The 12,500-nt window shown below is 52.4% G+C and overlaps 14 non-coding genes and 5 pseudogenes across 14 annotated transcripts; all 19 read right to left on the bottom strand.

Moving 5' to 3' along the window:
* Positions 1–365: 365 nt before the first annotated feature.
* LOC138217629 (5S ribosomal RNA) lies at positions 366–484 on the bottom strand. The gene has a single exon (XR_011181341.1). It is a non-coding gene; the product is annotated as a 5S ribosomal RNA (ribosomal RNA).
* A 537-nt stretch (positions 485–1,021) lies between these two features.
* Positions 1,022–1,140, bottom strand: LOC138218646 (5S ribosomal RNA; annotated as a pseudogene).
* A 537-nt stretch (positions 1,141–1,677) lies between these two features.
* On the bottom strand, positions 1,678–1,796 carry LOC138217406 (5S ribosomal RNA). Its single transcript, XR_011181118.1, has one exon. It is a non-coding gene; the product is annotated as a 5S ribosomal RNA (ribosomal RNA).
* Positions 1,797–2,333: 537 nt separating this feature from the next.
* On the bottom strand, positions 2,334–2,452 carry LOC138244803 (5S ribosomal RNA). The gene has a single exon (XR_011193418.1). It is a non-coding gene; the product is annotated as a 5S ribosomal RNA (ribosomal RNA).
* A 537-nt stretch (positions 2,453–2,989) lies between these two features.
* LOC138218323 (5S ribosomal RNA) lies at positions 2,990–3,108 on the bottom strand. The gene has a single exon (XR_011181493.1). It is a non-coding gene; the product is annotated as a 5S ribosomal RNA (ribosomal RNA).
* A 536-nt stretch (positions 3,109–3,644) lies between these two features.
* Positions 3,645–3,763, bottom strand: LOC138244513 (5S ribosomal RNA). Its single transcript, XR_011193128.1, has one exon. It is a non-coding gene; the product is annotated as a 5S ribosomal RNA (ribosomal RNA).
* A 537-nt stretch (positions 3,764–4,300) lies between these two features.
* On the bottom strand, positions 4,301–4,419 carry LOC138244674 (5S ribosomal RNA). Its single transcript, XR_011193289.1, has one exon. It is a non-coding gene; the product is annotated as a 5S ribosomal RNA (ribosomal RNA).
* Positions 4,420–4,956: 537 nt separating this feature from the next.
* On the bottom strand, positions 4,957–5,075 carry LOC138216626 (5S ribosomal RNA). Its single transcript, XR_011180338.1, has one exon. It is a non-coding gene; the product is annotated as a 5S ribosomal RNA (ribosomal RNA).
* A 533-nt stretch (positions 5,076–5,608) lies between these two features.
* Positions 5,609–5,727, bottom strand: LOC138217768 (5S ribosomal RNA; annotated as a pseudogene).
* Positions 5,728–6,264: 537 nt separating this feature from the next.
* Positions 6,265–6,383, bottom strand: LOC138218334 (5S ribosomal RNA). Its single transcript, XR_011181494.1, has one exon. It is a non-coding gene; the product is annotated as a 5S ribosomal RNA (ribosomal RNA).
* Positions 6,384–6,920: 537 nt separating this feature from the next.
* Positions 6,921–7,039, bottom strand: LOC138244514 (5S ribosomal RNA). The gene has a single exon (XR_011193129.1). It is a non-coding gene; the product is annotated as a 5S ribosomal RNA (ribosomal RNA).
* Positions 7,040–7,576: 537 nt separating this feature from the next.
* LOC138245303 (5S ribosomal RNA) lies at positions 7,577–7,695 on the bottom strand. Its single transcript, XR_011193913.1, has one exon. It is a non-coding gene; the product is annotated as a 5S ribosomal RNA (ribosomal RNA).
* Positions 7,696–8,232: 537 nt separating this feature from the next.
* Positions 8,233–8,351, bottom strand: LOC138216882 (5S ribosomal RNA). The gene has a single exon (XR_011180595.1). It is a non-coding gene; the product is annotated as a 5S ribosomal RNA (ribosomal RNA).
* Positions 8,352–8,888: 537 nt separating this feature from the next.
* LOC138217794 (5S ribosomal RNA) lies at positions 8,889–9,006 on the bottom strand (annotated as a pseudogene).
* A 537-nt stretch (positions 9,007–9,543) lies between these two features.
* On the bottom strand, positions 9,544–9,662 carry LOC138217454 (5S ribosomal RNA). Its single transcript, XR_011181166.1, has one exon. It is a non-coding gene; the product is annotated as a 5S ribosomal RNA (ribosomal RNA).
* A 537-nt stretch (positions 9,663–10,199) lies between these two features.
* Positions 10,200–10,318, bottom strand: LOC138244515 (5S ribosomal RNA). The gene has a single exon (XR_011193130.1). It is a non-coding gene; the product is annotated as a 5S ribosomal RNA (ribosomal RNA).
* A 537-nt stretch (positions 10,319–10,855) lies between these two features.
* LOC138244516 (5S ribosomal RNA) lies at positions 10,856–10,974 on the bottom strand. Its single transcript, XR_011193131.1, has one exon. It is a non-coding gene; the product is annotated as a 5S ribosomal RNA (ribosomal RNA).
* Positions 10,975–11,511: 537 nt separating this feature from the next.
* On the bottom strand, positions 11,512–11,630 carry LOC138218517 (5S ribosomal RNA; annotated as a pseudogene).
* Positions 11,631–12,167: 537 nt separating this feature from the next.
* LOC138218561 (5S ribosomal RNA) lies at positions 12,168–12,286 on the bottom strand (annotated as a pseudogene).
* Between the last annotated feature and the right edge of the window lie 214 nt (positions 12,287–12,500).

Below are 12,500 nucleotides of genomic sequence, written 5' to 3' on the forward strand. Positions count from 1 at the left end.
GGACGGAGCTGCGGGAGAAAGGGCGCTATAGAGGATCGCTGTGGAGAGCTGCTGCTGTGCTTTGACATCTGAGCTCTGTGGAAAACGATCTCAATACAATTCTGAAAAACGCGACTCTCCGAACGCCAGCCGAACAAGTCTCCACAGCCGAAGCGCTGTGTCTCTTTTCAGCTGGCGATAAACCTTTCCTCGATCCTTTGCGGACTTGTAAAACTGTTCCTGATCAGAATAAAAAACGCTCACGCTAATACACAAGCACCCGTGTCTCGCCAAAGCTGACAAATAAACAGACGGACAAGCCGCACTGCACGTGTGAACAGGGGAATGAGCGAGCGAGCGGGGATAGGGCGCCTCCTGCGCTTAAAAGCTTACAGCACTTGGCATTCCCAGGCGGTCTCCCATCCAAGTACTAACCAGGCCCATCCCTGTTTAGCTTCCGAGATCAGACGAGATCAGGCGTGCTCAAGGGGGTGTGGCCGTAAGCGAGAGCAAGGCTCGCTGGCACCCTTCTTATTGAGAGGACAGCTCCGTCACCTCTTTTACGACGCTGCTTTTTTTCCCTTGCGTTTTTCTCTTCTTCCCACGTTCTCTCTCTTCACTGCCTTCGTCCCCGCTCTATTTCACTTCAGCCTTTCACTCTTGTTTCCTTCCAATGAGGACGGAGCTGCGGGAGAAAGGGCGCTATAGAGGATCGCTGTGGAGAGCTGCTGCTGTGCTTTGACATCTGAGCTCTGTGGAAAACGATCTCAATACAATTCTGAAAAACGCGACTCTCCGAACGCCAGCCGAACAAGTCTCCACAGCCGAAGCGCTGTGTCTCTTTTCAGCTGGCGATAAACCTTTCCTCGATCCTTTGCGGACTTGTAAAACTGTTCCTGATCAGAATAAAAAACGCTCACGCTAATACACAAGCACCCGTGTCTCGCCAAAGCTGACAAATAAACAGACGGACAAGCCGCACTGCACGTGTGAACAGGGGAATGAGCGAGCGAGCGGGGATAGGGCGCCTCCTGTGCTTAAAAGCTTACAGCACCTGGTATTCCCAGGCGGTCTCTCATCCAAGTACTAACCAAGCCCATCCCTGTTTAGCTTCCGAGATCAGACGAGATCAGGCGTGCTCTAGGGGGTGTGGCCATAAGCGAGAGCAAGGCTCGCTGGCACCCTTCTTATTGAGAGGACAGCTCCGTCACCTCTTTTACGACGCTGCTTTTTTTCTCTTGCGTTTTTCTCTTCTTCCCACGTTGTCTCTCTTCATTGCCTTCGTCCCTGCTCTATTTCACTTCAGCCTTTCACTCTTGCTTCCTTCCAATGAGGACGGAGCTGCGGGAGAAAGGGGGCTATAGAGGATCGCTGTGGAGAGCTGCTGCTGTGCTTTGACATCTGAGCTCTGTGGAAAACGATCTCAATACAGTTCTGAAAAACGCGACTCTCCGAACGCCAGCCGAACAAGTCTCCACAGCCGAAGCGCTGTGTCTCTTTTCAGCTGGCGATAAACCTTTCTTCGATCCTTGGCGGACTTGTAAAACTGTTCCTGATCAGAATAAAAAAAGGTCACGCTAATACACAAGCACCCGCGTCTCGCCAAAGCTGACAAATAAACAGACGGACAAGCCGCACTGCACGTGTGAACAGGGGAATGAGCGAGCGAGCGGGGATAGGGCGCCTCCTGCGCTTAAAAGCTTACAGCACCTGGTATTCCCAGGCGGTCTCCCATCCAAGTACTAACCAGGCCCATCTCTGTTTAGCTTCCGAGATCAGACGAGATCAGGCGTGCTCAAGGGGGTGTGGCCATAAGCAAGAGCAAGGCTCGCTGGCACCCTTCTTATTGAGAGGACAGCTCCGTCACCTCTTTTACGACGCTGCTTTTTTTCCCTTGCGTTTTTCTCTTCTTCCCACGTTCTCTCTCTTCACTGCCTTCATCCCCGCTCTATTTCACTTCAGCCTTTCACTCTTGCTTCCTTCCAATGAGGACGGAGCTGCGGGAGAAAGGGCGCTATAGAGGATCGCTGTGGAGAGCTGCTGCTGTGCTTTGACATCTGAGCTCTGTTGAAAACGATCTCAATACAATTCTGAAAAACGCGACTCTCCGAACGCCAGCCGAACAAGTCTCCACAGCCGAAGCGCTGTGTCTCTTTTCAGCTGGCGATAAACCTTTCCTCGATCCTTTGCGGACTTGTAAAACTGTTCATGATCAGAATAAAAAACGCTCACGCTAATACACAAGCACCCGCGTCTCGCCAAAGCTGACAAATAAACAGACGGACAAGCCGCACTGCACGTGTGAACAGGGGAATGAGCGAGCGAGCGGGGATAGGGCGCCTCCTGCGCTTAAAAGCTTACAGCACCTGGTATTCCCAGGCGGTCTCCCATCCAAGTACTAACCAGGCCCATCCCTGTTTAGCTTCCGAGATCAGACAAGATCAGGTGTGCTCAAGGTGGTGTGGCCGTAAGCGAGAGCAAGGCTCGCTGGCACCCTTCTTATTGAGAGGACAGCTCCGTCACCTCTTTTACGACGCTGCTTTTTTTCCCTTGCGTTTTTCTCTTCTTCCCACGTTCTCTCTCTTCACTGCCTTCGTCCCCGCTCTATTTCACTTCAGCCTTTCACTCTTGCTTCCTTCCAATGAGGACGGAGCTGCGGGAGAAAGGGCGCTATAGAGGATCGCTGTGGAGAGCTGCTGCTGTGCTTTGACGTCTGAGCTCTGTGGAAAACGATCTCAATACAATTCTGAAAAACGCGACTCTCCGAACGCCAGCCGAACAAGTCTCCACAGCCGAAGCGCTGTGTCTCTTTTCAGCTGGCGATAAACCTTTCCTCGATCCTTTGCGGACTTGTAAAACTGTTCCTGATCAGAATAAAAAACGCTCACGCTAATACACAAGCACCCGTGTCTCGCCAAAGCTGACAAATAAACAGACGGACAAGCCGCACTGCACGTGTGAACAGGGGAATGAGCGAGCGAGCAGGGATAGGGCGCCTCCTGCACTTAAAGGCTTACAGCACCTGGTATTCCCAGGCGGTCTCCCATCCAAGTACTAACCAGGCCCATCCCTGTTTAGCTTCCGAGATCAGACGAGATCAGGCGTGCTCAAGGGGGTGTGGCCGTAAGCGAGAGCAAGGCTCGCTGGCACCCTTCTTATTGAGAGGACAGCTCCGTCACCTCTTTTACGACGCTGCTTTTTTTCTCTTGCGTTTTTCTCTTCTTCCCACGTTGTCTCTCTTCACTGCCTTCGTCCCTGCTCTATTTCACTTCAGCCTTTCACTCTTGCTTCCTTCCAATGAGGACGGAGCTGCGGGAGAAAGGGGGCTATAGAGGATCGCTGTGGAGAGCTGCTGCTGTGCTTTGACATCTGAGCTCTGTGGAAAACGATCTCAATACAGTTCTGAAAAACGCGACTCTCCGAACGCCAGCCGAACAAGTCTCCACAGCCGAAGCGCTGTGTCTCTTTTCAGCTGGCGATAAACCTTTCTTCGATCCTTTGCGGACTTGTAAAACTGTTCCTGATCAGAATAAAAAACGCTCACGCTAATACACAAGCACCCGCGTCTCGCCAAAGCTGACAAATAAATAGACGGACAAGCCGCACTGCACGTGTGAACAGGGAATGAGCGAGCGAGCGGGGATAGGGCGCCTCCTGCGCTTAAAAGCTTACAGCACCTGGTATTCCCAGGCGGTCTCCCATCCAAGTACTAACCAGGCCCATCCCTGTTTAGCTTCCGAGATCAGACGAGATCAGGCGTGCTCAAGGGGGTGTGGCCGTAAGCGAGCGAAAGGCTCGCTGGCACCCTTCTTATTGAGAGGACAGCTCCGTCACCTCTTTTACGATGCTGCTTTTTTTCCCTTGCGTTTTTCTCTTCTTCCCACGTTCTCTCTCTTCACTGCCTTCGTCCCCGCTCTATTTCACTTCAGCCTTTCACTCTTGCTTCCTTCCAATGAGGACGGAGCTGCGGGAGAAAGGGCGCTATAGAGGATCGCTGTGGAGAGCTGCTGCTGTGCTTTGACATCTGAGCTCTGTGGAAAACGATCTCAATACAATTCTGAAAAACGCGACTCTCCGAACGCCAGCCGAACAAGTCTCCACAGCCGAAGCGCTGTGTCTCTTTTCAGCTGGCGATAAACCTTTCTTCGATCCTTTCCGGACTTGTAAAACTGTTCCTGATCAGAATAAAAAACGCTCACGCTAATACACAAGCACCCGTGTCTCGCCAAAGCTGACAAATAAACAGACGGACAAGCCGCACTGCACGTGTGAACAGGGGAATGAGCGAGCGAGCGGGGATAGGGCGCCTCCTGCGCTTAAAAGCTTACAGCACCTGGTATTCCCAGGCGGTCTCCCATCCAAGTACTAACCAGGCCCATCCCTGTTTAGCTTCCGAGATCAGACGAGATCAGGCGTGCTCAAGGTGGTGTGGCCGTAAGCGAGAGCAAGGCTCGCTGGCACCCTTCTTATTGAGAGGACAGCTCCGTCACCTCTTTTACAACGCTGCTTTTTTTCCCTTGCGTTTTTCTCTTCTTCCCACGTTCTCTCTCTTCACTGCCTTCGTCCCCGCTCTATTTCACTTCAGCCTTTCACTCTTGCTTCCTTCCAATGAGGACGGAGCTGCGGGAGAAAGGGCGCTATAGAGGATCGCTGTGGAGAGCTGCTGCTGTGCTTTGACATCTGAGCTCTGTGGAAAACGATCTCAATACAATTCTGAAAAACGCGACTCTCCGAACGCCAGCCGAACAAGTCTCCACAGCCGAAGCGCTGTGTCTCTTTTCAGCTGGCGATAAACCTTTCCTCGATCCTTTGCGGACTTGTAAAACTGTTCCTGATCAGAATAAAAAACGCTCACGCTAATACACAAGCACCCGTGTCTCGCCAAAGCTGACAAATAAACAGACGGACAAGCCGCACTGCACGTGTGAACAGGGGAATGAGCAAGCGAGCGGGGATAGGGCGCCTCCTGCACTTAAAAGCTTACAGCACCTGGTATTCCCAGGCGGTCTCCCATCCAAGTACTAACCAGGCCCATCCCTGTTTAGCTTCCAAGATCAGACGAGATCAGGCGTGCTCAAGGGGGTGTGGCCGTAAGCGAGAGCAAGGCTCGCTGGCACCCTTCTTATTGAGAGGACAGCTCCGTCACCTCTTTTACGACGCTGCTTTTTTTCCCTTGCGTTTTTCTCTTCTTCCCACGTTCTCTCTCTTCACTGCCTTCGTCCCCGCTCTATTTCACTTCAGCCTTTCACTCTTGCTTCCTTCCAATGAGGACGGAGCTGCGGGAGAAAGGGCGCTATAGAGGATCGCTGTGGAGAGCTGCTGCTGTGCTTTGACATCTGAGCTCTGTGGAAAACGATCTCAATACAATTCTGAAAAACGCGACTCTCCGAACGCCAGCCGAACAAGTCTCCACAGCCGAAGCGCTGTGTCTCTTTTCAGCTGGCGATAAACCTTTCCTCGATCCTTTGCGGACTTGTAAAACTGTTCCTGATCAGAATAAAAAACGCTCACGCTAATACACAAGCACCCGTGTCTCGCCAAAGCTGACAAATAAACAGACGGACAAGCCGCACTGCACGTGTGAACAGGGGAATGAGCGAGCGGGGATAGGGCGCCTCCTGCACTTAAAAGCTTACAGCACCTGGTATTCCCAGGCGGTCTCCCATCTGAGTAATAACCAGGCCCATCCCTGTTTAGCTTCCGAGATCAGACGAGATCAGGCGTGCTCAAGGGGGTGTGGCCGTAAGCGAGAGCAAGGCTCGCTGGCACCCTTCTTATTGAGAGGACAGCTCCGTCACCTCTTTTACGACGCTGCTCTTTTTCCCTTGCGTTTTTCTCTTCTTCCCACGTTCTCTCTCTTCACTGCCTTCGTCCCCGCTCTATTTCACTTCAGCCTTTCACTCTTGCTTCCTTCCAATGAGGACGGAGCTGCGGGAGAAAGGGCGCTATAGAGGATCGCTGTGGAGAGCTGCTGCTGTGCTTTGACATCTGAGCTCTGTGGAAAACGATCTCAATACAATTCTGAAAAACGCGACTCTCCGAACGCCAGCCGAACAAGTCTCCACAGCCGAAGCGCTGTGTCTCTTTTCAGCTGGCGATAAACCTTTCCTCGATCCTTTGCAGACTTGTAAAACTGTTCCTGATCAGAATAAAAAACGCTCACGCTAATACACAAGCAACCGTGTCTCGCCAAAGCTGACAAATAAACAGACGGACAAGCCGCACTGCACGTGTGAACAGGGGGATGAGCGAGCGAGCGGGGATAGGGCGCCTCCTGCGCTTAAAGGCTTACAGCACCTGGTATTCCCAGGCGGTCTCCCATCCAAGTACTAACCAGGCCCATCCCTGTTTAGCTTCCGAGATCAGACGAGATCAGGCGTGCTCAAGGGGGTGTGGCCGTAAGCGAGAGCAAGGCTCGCTGGCACCCTTCTTATTGAGAGGACAGCTCCGTCACCTCTTTTACGACGCTGCTTTTTTTCTCTTGCGTTTTTCTCTTCTTCCCACGTTGTCTCTCTTCACTGCCTTCGTCCCTGCTCTATTTCACTTCAGCCTTTCACTCTTGCTTCCTTCCAATGAGGACGGAGCTGCGGGAGAAAGGGCGCTATAGAGGATCGCTGTGGAGAGCTGCTGCTGTGCTTTGACATCTGAGCTCTGTGGAAAACGATCTCAATACAATTCTGAAAAACGCGACTCTCCGAACTCCAGCCGAACAAGTCTCCACAGCCGAAGCGCTGTGTCTCTTTTCAGCTGGCGATAAACCTTTCCTCGATCCTTTGCGGACTTGTAAAACTGTTCCTGATCAGAATAAAAAACGCTCACGCTAATACACAAGCACCCGTGTCTCGCCAAAGCTGACAAATAAACAGACGGACAAGCCGCACTGCACGTGTGAACAGGGGAATGAGCGAGCGAGCGGGGATAGGGCGCCTCCTGCGCTTAAAAGCTTACAGCACCTGGTATTCCCAGGCGGTCTCCCATCCAAGTACTAACCAGGCCCATCCCTGTTTAGCTTCCGAGATCAGACGAGATCAGGCGTGCTCAAGGGGGTGTGGCCGTAAGCGAGAGCAAGGCTGGCTGGCACCCTTCTTATTGAGAGGACAGCTCCGTCACCTCTTTTATGACGCTGCTCTTTTTCCCTTGCGTTTTTCTCTTCTTCCCACGTTCTCTCTCTTCACTGCCTTCGTCCCCGCTCTATTTCACTTCAGCCTTTCACTCTTGCTTCCTTCCAATGAGGACGGAGCTGCGGGAGAAAGGGCGCTATAGAGGATCGCTGTGGAGAGCTGCTGCTGTGCTTTGACATCTGAGCTCTGTGGAAAACGATCTCAATACAATTCTGAGAAACGCGACTCTCCGAACGCCAGCCGAACAAGTCTCCACAGCCGAAGCGCTGTGTCTCTTTTCAGCTGGCGATAAACCTTTCCTCGATCCTTTGCGGACTTGTAAAACTGTTCCTGATCAGAATAAAAAACGCTCACGCTAATACACAAGCACCCGTGTCTCGCCAAAGCTGACAAATAAACAGACGGACAAGCCGCACTGCACGTGTGAATAGGGGAATGAGCGAGCGAGCGGGGATAGGGCGCCTCCTGCGCTTAAAAGCTTACAGCACCTGGTATTCCCAGGCGGTCTCCCATCCAAGTACTAACCAGGCCCATCCCTGTTTAGCTTCCGAGATCAGACGAGATCAGGCGTGCTCAAGGGGGTGTGGCCATAAGCGAGAGCAAGGCTCGCTGGCACCCTTCTTATTGAGAGGACAGCTCCGTCACCTCTTTTACGACGCTGCTTTTTTTCCCTTGCGTTTTTCTCTTCTTCCCACGTTCTCTCTCTTCACTGCCTTCGTTCCTGCTCCATTTCACTTCAGCCTTTCACTCTTGCTTCCTTCCAATGAGGACGGAGCTGCGGGAGAAAGGGCGCTATAGAGGATCGCTGTGGAGAGCTGCTGCTGTGCTTTGACATCTGAGCTCTGTGGAAAACGATCTCAATACAATTCTGAAAAACGCGACTCTCCGAACGCCAGCCGAACAAGTCTCCACAGCCGAAGCGCTGTGTCTCTTTTCAGCTGGCGATAAACCTTTCCTCGATCCTTTGCGGACTTGTAAAACTGTTCCTGATCAGAATAAAAAACGCTCACGCTAATACACAAGCACCCGTGTCTCGCCAAAGCTGACAAATAAACAGACGGACAAGCCGCACTGCACGTGTGAACAGGGGAATGAGCGAGCGAGCGGGGATAGGGCGCCTCCTGCGCTTAAAAGCTTACAGCACCTGGTATTCCCAGGCGGTCTCCCATCCAAGTACTAACCAGGCCCATCCCTGTTTAGCTTCCGAGATCAGACAAGATCAGGCGTGCTCAAGGGGGTGTGGCCGTAAGCTTGACCAAAGCTCGCTGGCACCCTTCTTATTGAGAGGACAGCTCCGTCACCTCTTTTACGACGCTGCTTTTTTTCCCTTGCGTTTTTCTCTTCTTCCCACGTTCTCTCTCTTCACTGCCTTCGTCCCCGCTCTATTTCACTTCAGCCTTTCACTCTTGCTTCCTTCCAATGAGGACGGAGCTGCGGGAGAAAGGGCGCTATAGAGGATCGCTGTGGAGAGCTGCTGCTGTGCTTTGACATCTGAGCTCTGTGGAAAACGATCTCAATACAATTCTGAAAAACGCGACTCTCCGAACGCCAGCCGAACAAGTCTCCACAGCCGAAGCGCTGTGTCTCTTTTCAGCTGGCGATAAACCTTTCCTCGATCCTTTGCGGACTTGTAAAACTGTTCCTGATCAGAATAAAAAACGCTCACGCTAATACACAAGCACCCGTGTCTCGCCAAAGCTGACAAATAAACAGACGGACAAGCCGCACTGCACGTGTGAACAGGGGAATGAGCGAGCGAGCGGGGATAGGGTGCCTCCTGCGCTTAAAAGCTTACAGCACCTGGTATTCCCAGGCGGTCTCCCATCCAAGTACTAACCAGGCCCATCCCTGTTTAGCTTCCGAGATCAGAGAGATCAGGTGTGCTCAAGGGGGTGTGGCCGTAAGCGAGAGCAAGGCTCGCTGGCACCCTTCTTATTGAGAGGACAGCTCCGTCACCTCTTTTACGACGCTGCTTTTTTTCCCTTGCGTTTTTCTCTTCTTCCCACGTTCTCTCTCTTCACTGCCTTCGTCCCCGCTCTATTTCACTTCAGCCTTTCACTCTTGCTTCCTTCCAATGAGGACGGAGCTGCGGGAGAAAGGGCGCTATAGAGGATCGCTGTGGAGAGCTGCTGCTGTGCTTTGACATCTGAGCTCTGTGGAAAACGATCTCAATACAGTTCTGAAAAACGCGACTCTCCGAACGCCAGCCGAACAAGTCTCCACAGCCGAAGCGCTGTGTCTCTTTTCAGCTGGCGATAAACCTTTCCTCGATCCTTTGCGGACTTGTAAAACTGTTCCTGATCAGAATAAAAAACGCTCACGCTAATACACAAGCACCCGTGTCTCGCCAAAGCTGACAAATAAACAGACGGACAAGCCGCACTGCACGTGTGAACAGGGGAATGAGCGAGCGAGCGGGGATAGGGCGCCTCCTGCGCTTAAAAGCTTACAGCACCTGGTATTCCCAGGCGGTCTCCCATCCAAGTACTAACCAGGCCCATCCCTGTTTAGCTTCCGAGATCAGATGAGATCAGGCGTGCTCAAGGGGGTGTGGCCGTAAGCGAGAGCAAGGCTCACTGGCACCCTTCTTATTGAGAGGACAGCTCCGTCACCTCTTTTACGACGCTGCTTTTTTTCCCTTGCGTTTTTCTCTTCTTCCCACGTTCTCTCTCTTCACTGCCTTCGTCCCCGCTCTATTTCACTTCAGCCTTTCACTCTTGCTTCCTTCCAATGAGGACGGAGCTGCGGGAGAAAGGGCGCTATAGAGGATCGCTGTGGAGAGCTGCTGCTGTGCTTTGACATCTGAGCTCTGTGGAAAACGATCTCAATACAATTCTGAGAAACGCGACTCTCCGAACGCCAGCCGAACAAGTCTCCACAGCCGAAGCGCTGTGTCTCTTTTCAGCTGGCGATAAACCTTTCCTCGATCCTTTGCGGACTTGTAAAACTGTTCCTGATCAGAATAAAAAACGCTCACGCTAATACACAAGCACCAGTGTCTCGCCAAAGCTGACAAATAAAAAGACGGACAAGCCGCACTGCACGTGTGAACAGGGGAATGAGCGAGCGAGCAGGGATAGGGCGCCTCCTGCGCTTAAAAGCTTACAGCACCTGGTATTCCCAGGCGGTCTCCCATCCAAGTACTAACCAGGCCCATCCCTGTTTAGCTTCCGAGATCAGACGAGATCAGGCGTGCTCAAGGGGGTGTGGCCGTAAGCGAGAGCAAGGCTCACTGGCACCCTTCTTATTGAGAGGACAGCTCCGTCACCTCTTTTACGACGCTGCTTTTTTTCCCTTGCGTTTTTCTCTTCTTCCCACGTTCTCTCTCTTCACTGCCTTCGTCCCCGCTCTATTTCACTTCAGCCTTTCACTCTTGCTTCCTTCCAATGAGGACGGAGCTGCGGGAGAAAGGGCGCTATAGAGGATCGCTGTGGAGAGCTGCTGCTGTGCTTTGACATCTGAGCTCTGTGGAAAACGATCTCAATACAATTCTGAGAAACGCGACTCTCCGAACGCCAGCCGAACAAGTCTCCACAGCCGAAGCGCTGTGTCTCTTTTCAGCTGGCGATAAACCTTTCCTCGATCCTTTGCGGACTTGTAAAACTGTTCCTGATCAGAATAAAAAACGCTCACGCTAATACACAAGCACCAGTGTCTCGCCAAAGCTGACAAATAAACAGACGGACAAGCTGCACTGCACGTGTGAACAGGGGAATGAGCGAGCGAGCAGGGATAGGGCGCCTCCTGCGCTTAAAAGCTTACAGCACCTGGTATTCCCAGGCGGTCTCCCATCCAAGTACTAACCAGGCCCATCCCTGTTTAGCTTCCGAGATCAGACGAGATCAGGCGTGCTCAAGGGGGTGTGGCCGTAAGCGAGAGCAATTCTCGCTGGCACCCTTCTTATTGAGAGGACAGCTCCGTCACCTCCTTTACGACGCTGCTTTTTTTCCCTTGCGTTTTTCTCTTCTTCCCACGTTCTCTCTCTTCACTGCCTTCGTCCCCGCTCTATTTCACTTCAGCCTTTCACTTTTGCTTCCTTCCAATGAGGACGGAGCTGCGGGAGAAAGGGCGCTATAGAGGATCGCTGTGGAGAGCTGCTGCTGTGCTTTGACATCTGAGCTCTGTGGAAAACGATCTCAATACAATTCTGAAAAACGCGACTCTCCGAACGCCAGCCGAACAAGTCTCCACAGCCGAAGCGCTGTGTCTCTTTTCAGCTGGCGATAAACCTTTCCTCGATCCTTTGCGGACTTGTAAAACTGTTCCTGATCAGAATAAAAAACGCTCACGCTAATACACAAGCACCCGTGTCTCACCAAAGCTGACAAATAAACAGACGGACAAGCCGCACTGCACGTCTGAACAGGGGAATGAGCGAGCGAGCGGGGATAGGGCGCCTCCTGCGCTTAAAAGCTTACAGCACCTGGTACTCCCAGGCGGTCTCCCATCCAAGTACTAACCAAGCCCATCCCTGTTTAGCTTCGGAAATCAGACGAGATCAGGCGTGCTCAAGGGGGTGTGGCCATAAGCGAGAGCAAGGCTCGCTGGCACCCTTCTTATTGAGAGGACAGCTCCGTCACCTCTTTTACGACGCTGCTTTTTTTCCCTTGCGTTTTTCTCTTCTTCCCACGTTCTCTCTCTTCACTGCCTTTGTCCCCGCTCTATTTCACTTCAGCCTTTCACTCTTGCTTCCTTCCAATAAGGATGGAGCTGCGGGAGAAAGGGCGCTATAGAGGATCGCTGTGGAGAGCTGCTGCTGTGCTTTGACATCTGAGCTCTGTGGAAAACGATTTCAATACAATTCTGAAAAACGCGACTCTCCGAACGCCAGCCGAACAAGTCTCCACAGCCGAAGCGCTGTGTCTCTTTTCAGCTGGCGATAAACCTTTCCTCGATCCTTTGCGGACTTGTAAAACTGTTCCTGATCAGAATAAAAAACGCTCACGCTAATACACAAGCACCCGTGTCTCGCCAAAGCTGACAAATAAACAGACGGACAAGCCGCACTGCACGTGTGAACAGGGGAATGAGCGAGCGAGCGGGGATAGGGCGCCTCCTGCGCTTAAAAGCTTACAGCACCTGGTATTCCCAGGCGGTCTCCCATCCAAGCACTAACCAGGCCCATCCCTGTTTAGATTCTGAGATCAGACGAGATCAGGCGTGCTCAAGGGGGTGTGGCCGTACGCGAAAGCAAGGCTCGCTGGCACCCTTCTTATTGAGAGGACAGCTCCGTCACCTCTTTTACGACGCTGCTTTTTTCCCTTGCGTTTTTCTCTTCTTCCCACGTTCTCTCTCTTCACTGCCTTCGTCCCCGCTCTATTTCACTTCAGCCTTTCACTCTTGCTTCCTTCCAATGAGGACGGAGCTGCGGGAGAAAGGGCGCTATAGAGGATCGCTGTG

The sequence above is a fragment of the Lepisosteus oculatus genome, chromosome 14 (genome assembly GCF_040954835.1).
Source record: "Lepisosteus oculatus isolate fLepOcu1 chromosome 14, fLepOcu1.hap2, whole genome shotgun sequence".
Lineage (NCBI taxonomy): Eukaryota > Metazoa > Chordata > Actinopteri > Semionotiformes > Lepisosteidae > Lepisosteus > Lepisosteus oculatus.